Source organism: Brassica oleracea, chromosome C5 (genome assembly GCF_000695525.1).
Source record: "Brassica oleracea var. oleracea cultivar TO1000 chromosome C5, BOL, whole genome shotgun sequence".
Classification (NCBI taxonomy): Eukaryota; Viridiplantae; Streptophyta; class Magnoliopsida; order Brassicales; family Brassicaceae; genus Brassica; species Brassica oleracea.
The window spans coordinates 42,845,766-42,853,899 of record NC_027752.1 but is presented as its reverse complement, the minus strand read 5'-3'; the positions used below and the strand labels follow the sequence as shown (position 1 = coordinate 42,853,899).

The 8,134-nt window shown below is 31.5% G+C and overlaps 2 long non-coding RNA genes across 6 annotated transcripts; one reads left to right on the top strand and one right to left on the bottom strand.

The window, feature by feature from the left end:
- Positions 1-5,408: 5,408 nt before the first annotated feature.
- Positions 5,409-6,661, bottom strand: LOC106295195. Of its 5 annotated transcripts, none has more exons than XR_001260983.1 (4): positions 6,445-6,661; positions 6,127-6,291; positions 5,921-6,028; positions 5,409-5,625 (listed from the first exon to the last, which is right to left on the bottom strand). It is a non-coding gene; the product is annotated as an uncharacterized LOC106295195 (long non-coding RNA). The 5 variants fall into 5 exon arrangements; XR_001260981.1 differs by having other exon boundaries at positions 6,127-6,256; positions 6,445-6,659; XR_001260979.1 differs by having other exon boundaries at positions 6,127-6,198; positions 6,445-6,658.
- An 80-nt stretch (positions 6,662-6,741) lies between these two features.
- LOC106295197 lies at positions 6,742-8,086 on the top strand. Its single transcript, XR_001260988.1, has 3 exons — positions 6,742-7,349; positions 7,439-7,558; positions 7,644-8,086. It is a non-coding gene; the product is annotated as an uncharacterized LOC106295197 (long non-coding RNA).
- Positions 8,087-8,134: the final 48 nt, after the last annotated feature.

Sequence of the window (8,134 nt, the reverse complement as noted above, 5' to 3'; positions counted from 1 at the left end):
AAAAAGAAAATTATTGGGGTTTTGTTCAAAAGAAAAATATAATAATTGAGGTTATATACAGTTTTCTCTATTGATATATTTTTTATTGATCCACGAGAAAATCCACACAAATGTAAATGTAAATGTAAATGTAAATGTAATGAAATTAGTGTGTATGAAAATATTTTTTTGTCAAAACATCAGTTTATTTTATTGTTTGAGGAATCTCGTCAGTTTATAAAATCTCATTCATATAACTAGATCCTTTCTCCGCGCTACGCGCGGATAATATATTTAAATTTGTTACATTTATCATTTTTTATTTGTATGTGAATTTTTATATGTTAAATTATATATATAACTAATTTTTAAATTTAATTTTTTATATTTTTAGTTTGAAGTAGACATTTCTATTATATGAAACATAATTAACTAATAAAATATGAAGAATCAAGTCCGAAATTTTAGAGTTATGTAAAAAAAATATAATTATGTATAAAACATAAATTATCTTAGTATAAAAGATCGGAATCTCATCTCGAATAAATTCACGAAAAGAAAAAGTACTCCAATAACCTACTTAAAACATAAAACCCCATTTTCAAAAAAAAAAGCGTACTTAATAATTTTTTTTACGTGTAATAGTTGAAAACTAACAATTGAATATCAATCTAGAATATTATTTTAATATATCTAATGGTAAAATATTAATTGTAATAAACAAATTTTGAATTTTGTAATATTACATGAATTAGAAGTCTTCAAAATCTAAAATCTATTTTATTAACATAATATATTTTTTATTAATTTATTATTTCGATGTTACAAAATGTTGAAATTATTTATATAAATATATCCAAATATGATGTCTCATTTTTATGTGTGTTTACGTTGAGCATATTAATTTGTAGTTTGTATATTAAATAACACCTTGTTGCGTACCGTTCTATGGTTTTAATAAATGCGTTGTCATTTCATTTTTATTACTACTAACATGATTTTTTAGTGATCAATGATAATGTATTTTTAATGTTATGTATTATATTTGATCGTATATTTTCTAACTCTTCGTGCTGACACTTTTTTCGAATCATTTTAATTAGATAATAGATTTAAAGATGTAAATAAAACTGTGTATGTTTTAAATTTAGACTTTTTAGTGTAAGTGAGCACTATCAATTATTGAAATTATATTATGATTTTATTTTACTAAATCTTTCTTTATGTGCATATTTTTTGTTTTATTTTGTGTTTTTACAATTTTATTGTCTTATTCTTTAATTGAAGAGACTTGCTACTTCCAATTTTTGTTTCATATACCTTAAAAGTTTTCGGTTCATTTTTGTTTGTTTTTTCTCCAATTACAATGTACAGTTCGACCGTTTCTTTTTTTTAGATCAAACTACTAAATATTATCAGTAGAAAAGTTTAAACTCCAAGAATGGAGTGAGTATTTGGGCTAGAAAAAACTGATTTAGCCACTAATATAGTGAGATATTATAATATTAGAAGGTATAGAAACTCTTCTCTGTTGTCATATGCTGGACATAATTAAGCTGTTGTCAATTGATTCTATATTTATGATAAGTGGAAATACATTTTTATTTATTCCTTACATCATCTTTAATTGGTTTACAGTTCGACCATTTCTAATATACTGAGAGTAACATAATATTAGATGTAGATTATCTTCTTCGAATTAGGAATGCACAGAATGAGAGAAATTGAAAGTGAGACCACTTTACAATTTTGTCTTCATATCTATATGGAGTTAGTTTATAAATTACTCTATATGTTTCAAAATGTAATTAGTTTTAATTAAAATATGTAATATTTAAAAGTTATTACTTTAGAAAACTGTCATTTAATATATAAATTTAATCAAATACACAGTAATTTACATAATTTAATTGGCCACACAATATCCAATAAATATAAAGTTACGTTGAAATATAAAAACAATTTATATAGTGAAACAAAAAAATACTTTTAAACCATTATATTATAAAACAAAGGGAATATTCAAATTATATTGAAACATTAGAATAGTAAGAATTAGAAAAGCTGAAATCTCAACGTCAATCATTTACGTCGGTCATGCCTTAGACCATCTCCAATGTATTCCTCTATTTTTTTTCTCTAAAATAGAGGAATTTCATAATAGAGATGGATTTGTCTCCGATGTATTTTTCTATTTTCTCTCATAAAAAAGAACATTCTTGATATATTTTTTTCTAAGTTTACAAAAAATAGTTTTTATTTGTGAAATTTGAAAACCAACCCAATTTATTTTAGTATTTTATAAAATTATGACATTATTTACACTAAATATTTCTTTACAAACTATTATGTAAATAAAAATATAATTATATTTATATAAATAATATATTTCACTAAAAAATATATTCGGTTATAATTGCTTAAGTAAAAAGTTAAAAGATCATTTTGTAAGAACAAATAGAGGAGATGACATGGCAAAAATAAAGTTTTCATTGGCCGATTATTTTCGCATGCGTGGACACTCTATCTGAGTCTTATATCCTCCAGTTTAAATTAAAATCTGTAATATTTAAAAGTTATTACTTTAGAAAACTTTCATTTAATATATAAATTTAATCAATTACACATTAATTTAAATAATTTGATTGGCCACACAATATCCAATAAGTATAAAGTTACATTGAAATATAAAAACAATTTATGTAGTAAAACAAAAAATACTTTTAAACCATTATATTATAAAGCAAAAGGAATATTCAAATTATATTGAAACATTAGAATAGTACGAATCAGAAAAGTTGAAATCTCAATGTCGATCATTTACGTCGGCCATGCCTTAGACCATCTTCAATGTATTCCTCTATTTTTTTCGTTTAAAATTGAAGAATTTCATAATAGAGATGGCTTTGTCTCTGATGTATTTTTCTACTTTCTCTCCTGAAAAAGAATATTGTTGATATATTCTTTTTCTAAGTTTACAAATAATATTTTTTATTTGTGAAAGTTAAAAACTAACCCAATTTATTTTAATATTTTATAAAATTATTATATTATTTACACTAAATATTTCTTTACAAATTATTATGTAAATAAAAAATATATTATATTTCTATAAATAATATATTTTCACAAAAAATATTTTTTGTTATAATTATTTAAGTAAAAAATTAAAACATCATTTTGTATAAACAAATAGAGGAGGTGACATGACAAAAATATATTTTCTCATTGGCCGATTATTTTTGCATACGTGGATATTCTATCTAAGGCTTATATCCTCTTTTTATTACTTGTTTGATATTTAATACTTAATTTTTAATATATTAAGTATTATGTTTTTCAATTTTATGTTTTTTTGCATAATTCAACCCCTGTTATACTATGATTAGTTACTTCTTCACCTTTACTTTTCTGTTATCAATAATACACCCCCAAACCACTGTAAGTATGTGAGATCTTTTTGATAGAAAACAAAATTTTAGTCATTTTCTAACAGAAACAAAATTATTTGAACATGTCCAAAAGTAAATTAACGATGTTGACAACTGGAATTATTGGGGTTTTAGTTATGATTTTTGGGGAAAAAAAGAGAGAGAAAGAAGTGGGAAATTCGCATGATAAAAGAAAGTATACAACAAATGCAATACATGTTGCCACTTCTCATGATATCAGAAAATGAATTCATGCACGTGGACCCTGTTATTACAGTTTTCATTATTATTTTCTTGTAGTAAACCGTATTATTATTAGAGGTAACGGATGTGCACATGATCGATACATTATATTGGCCTTTCCTGCCAAAAAAACAATTGATAATGCAAGAGAAGTGGCGATGATCTAAAGTTGAGTATGTTAATGTATGAGGTGTGTTGTTGTGTGTCCTTACAGATGGTGTTGACTTGTGGTTGGAGTCACTTTGTGGATTTTCTAAGATCATTGCTGACTCAGCCGCTGCTCACTCACTTTCTTTTTGTCCTCTAGCTCAGCGGCGCGTGGACAAAACAGCCGGGCGCCTATCTCCGGTTCGTAGACGGACCTTTATTTAGGACACTGAGTAATTAGTAATGGGCCAATAACAGTATAAACGAAGCCCATTACGAAAAGTAATCGGAGAACAAACATCGTCGTCGGTCAAAGCGTTGTCGTTTCAAAATAGAGACCTTCGTTTTTTGCAACCGACGGAGGGAAGCTCCGTCGCTCTTAGATCTTCACTCTGAAATTTTAGGAGGGAAGATTACTTTAAAGCTTCGAGCTTTCGGATCAGCTTGTTTATAAGCAACTGGTTTCGGGGCGGCTTTGCTCTTAGGTTCAGTCTCCGCCTCAGTCTTCGCCAGCAAACCGATCACGGCTCCCACCGGAGCCGTCTCACCTTCTCCGACGACGATCAAATCACGTAACGAAGAAGAGGAAGAGCAAAAACATGGGCTTCATCGAGTAGGCTTGAACGCACAGCCTAACATGGGCTTCTATCAATAACATGGGCTTTATGGCCCAATTCTACCATGACAAATTTTTAAAAAATCGCACTGCCCATCTGACGTGGCTAAACGCTTGAACGTTTTTGGTCGATTTAATTGTCCTACGTGGACATGCTGTATGAAGCTCATATATCCCTTTTAATATAGTATATACTAGATATTTCTTAAATTTCCTTTTTAACTTTTTGCTTACTTGTATAAAACTCATCATTATCTAAATTGGATACATCTTTGTCCCAAAAAAAAGAGAAAAATAAAATAATTGGGGTTATACATTCTCAATTGATATAACTTTTTTATTGATCCACGAGAAAATCCACACAAATATGTAAAGGTAATGCAATGTATGAAAATATTTGTTTGTCAAAACATCAGTTTATTGTTTGAGAGATCTTGTCAGAGCAGAGCCGTTAGCACATGCTTGTGACCGCCATTTTAGTAAGTATTTAACCGGCCAGAAATTTTAAAAAATTGTCTCTTGTCTAGTGGTTAGTTACACCATATCAATATGGCAGAATTTCGGTTCAATGCCCTTAAGTGCAATTTTTTTTGTCACCCATTTTTTTTTATCTGGGCCTGTGGTCCTAGGACTCTGCATCAGAGGTATCATCTTTACACTACAAGAAATATAAATGCTATCGTAAAGTTTTCATAGTGAAATCGCTAATGCTATATCATCGGCAGTTATCATAGATATTCCCTATACGAAAGATGCGTAGTTACTATAACAATACTTATTAACTTAATTATAACACTATATTTTTGTTATAAATTGATTACAATTTTATAATTCGTGCTATGATAAATTCTTCTATAATAGCAATCGTATATTCCTATTATATATTATTTATAAAATGCTGTAAAATATGGGGTGAAAATTATATATTAAAAATTGAAAATTAATAATTATAATAAAAATAAAATAAAATTTATTTATAAACTAAAATCGGTTTGCAAATAAATTTCGGTTTACAATATATATATTTCATATTTAGGAACAATTTCTCTAAGTTGCTCACTAGCTTCCTGAGCATATGCTGATCTTCGCTACGACCTTAGAACAAACTCTAGTCTCTGTACTCAGCTTCTTCAACTTTTGACCTCTCAAGCCATTTCAAAAAGCAGTCGCATCGATCGCTTTCTTACCAGAAAGTTGAAGTTCAAGTAGCTGAGTAAACAAAACACCAAATGCTAAGCAATGTCAGGATTTGCCCTTTGAATCAACACTGAGCGGAAAGTTAAACAAGTCCCTGCAAAGTTTTTTCCGCATAGACAAGGCTAAGAAATTCCTAAATCCCTAATCATACAAACTGTTCAAATGAAATGTATGAGCATAAGAGCTAATAGATTACTTTCAGAAAATAATAACGAGAGTAGTTCAGGCGCCTGCAAATGATTCAAAAGTCATTAAGACCCATAGAAAATGTTAAGATAATCAGCTACTTTGAAAGAGAAAGTAACACCTTTATTTGATCATCAACTTGGAAACCCTTAAGAAGCAAAATCACTGCCCCCTGCATCTAGCTTCGCACCGTAAATGCTACTGTCACCACTGTTTCTTGAACACCATCCTATAACAGCCACCCAAGTCTTATTGTGAAATCTTGAGTTAAGCAATAACAGGAAGAGTTGGAAACAAGTCAATATTAAAAGAAAAAAAAAATTGCACCTGTAATGCTCGTTAAGCTGTTGTACCACAAAGCTCAGGTTGAAAATCTCTTAAACTGGATAAGAACGCTTCCTCCATGCAAGGAAAGGAAACACAAGAAATATCACACATCTTTCTCCTCGTGCATCATCTGTTTATCAGACACGAGAACAATAGGCTGTTCCACTTTTTTGTTTTTTTTTTTTTTTAAAGAAAACCATCAGGGGACAATAGGTTATTAACATTGAGTTAAATTCTTGTTTGCTAATACATGTTTAGCAAACACAAAATCTAGAAAACAGCAAAGATTAATAGTGCAGAGAAAGAGACGATTACTACCTCAACTTGAGATGAGGTTTTAGCTTCAGGAATATGTTGGAGTGACTCTGTGCTTGATTCTTGGTCAACAGCCATGCCACTAAAAAAATTTCTGTTCATAAAAAAGACACAACAAAACACTCAGAAGACAAAAAGCAAGCACAATAGTAAACTGCAAACGTCGTCGTTCTCTCGTTTAGTTTTTCCTTTTAGTAAGCTCCGTTCCTGCTTTCAGAAACACATACCACCAACACCAGTCGCGAATCTTTTATTTTTTAATATCTTAATTAAAAGTTAAAAAAAAAAAATCAATTTTATTTTTGAATTCGCGGCTAGGTCTGATCGACATCAACCGCTCATTGCAAGCATCGCGACGTTTGGTCTCCGCCACCGCAACCGCTTTCTCATTCGACTCCTCCTCCTCATTCCGTCGAACACGTGGTGCGCGTCAGAGAATCGCTTCATCCAAGTCTCCGGCGTCTCCATCTCCACTGCGGAATCCGTCTGATGGATTCAATTTCGACGTTCAGCTGACTCAGAAAGCTCCTCATCTCGGAAGACGCCGCCGTCGCCTCCAACGGTGGTGGAGCTCGACGCTTTCCTCGAGATCCTTCCTCCGGCGACGAGGAAGAAAGCCACTCGCTCGATTCCCTTCCGGCGATTGGGTGATATCGGAGCACCCGGTTACACCTCAAGATCTGAAGCTTGCCGTATCAAACTCACTTACAAAGCTCATACACTGCTTGAATGATAGTGTTTTCAATTATAGGTTGGTGATAACCGGTCGGGAATTAACACATCTTTGCATCGTATAAGTAACCGGAAACTGCAAATAATTGATTTAACATGTTGAGTGGGTCGAGCTGTGTCTGGAAGTGCAGTGCATCTTGGTCATAGGTTCTCCTGGAGTTGGCAAAACTACTTTGGTAATGAATTTATAATGCAATGAATTATGATCTCAAGATGCGGTTGTGATGTTACATGTTATGTGACTTGGTTGGTTGGTTTTGTACAGGAAACACGTGTGGTGATTGTCGACACGTCAAATGAGATTGGTGGTGATGGTGATGTTCCTCACTCTGGAATAGGCTGTGCTAAGAGGGTGCAAGTTCCTAATGTGAATTTACAACATGATGTAAGTCTATGAACTCTCTTGACCTTTGCAATAAAAGTATATGTTGTGAGATGGAATGAAAAGAATCTTAATCTCTCTCACACAGGTTATGATTGAGGCGGTTGAGAATCACATGCCTGAGACCATTTGATAGAAACAATGTCACTATCTTATCAACAACAGAGGAATTAGTACAGAGAAAGCTATCTTGCTCTCCAAGCCACAAGGCTCCTCCTACTAACCAACTAACTCTCAATTACAATCCTCTCTTCTATTTATACTCTCCACTTGAATGTAACAGGCCTTCTCTTCCTCTTATTGTGCAGGTGACAGGTCATCAGCTTCTCACGTGACATATACTTTGCTTCTGTGATCATATCACCATCATCATATATGAGATAGGCACAGAGCTTGAGGCATTAGCTGCTAGCACTATTGCTCAGAGAGGAGTCCAGCTTGTTGCAGCAAGAATGGACCCAAGAAGCCTCTTTCTTTTTGGTTTGGTAGTAGAGAGTAGAAGTAAGTATGAGAAACAGATACTGAAACACTTGGATGTAAAAAAGTTTCTTCAGCTTCTCACGTGACATATACTTTGCT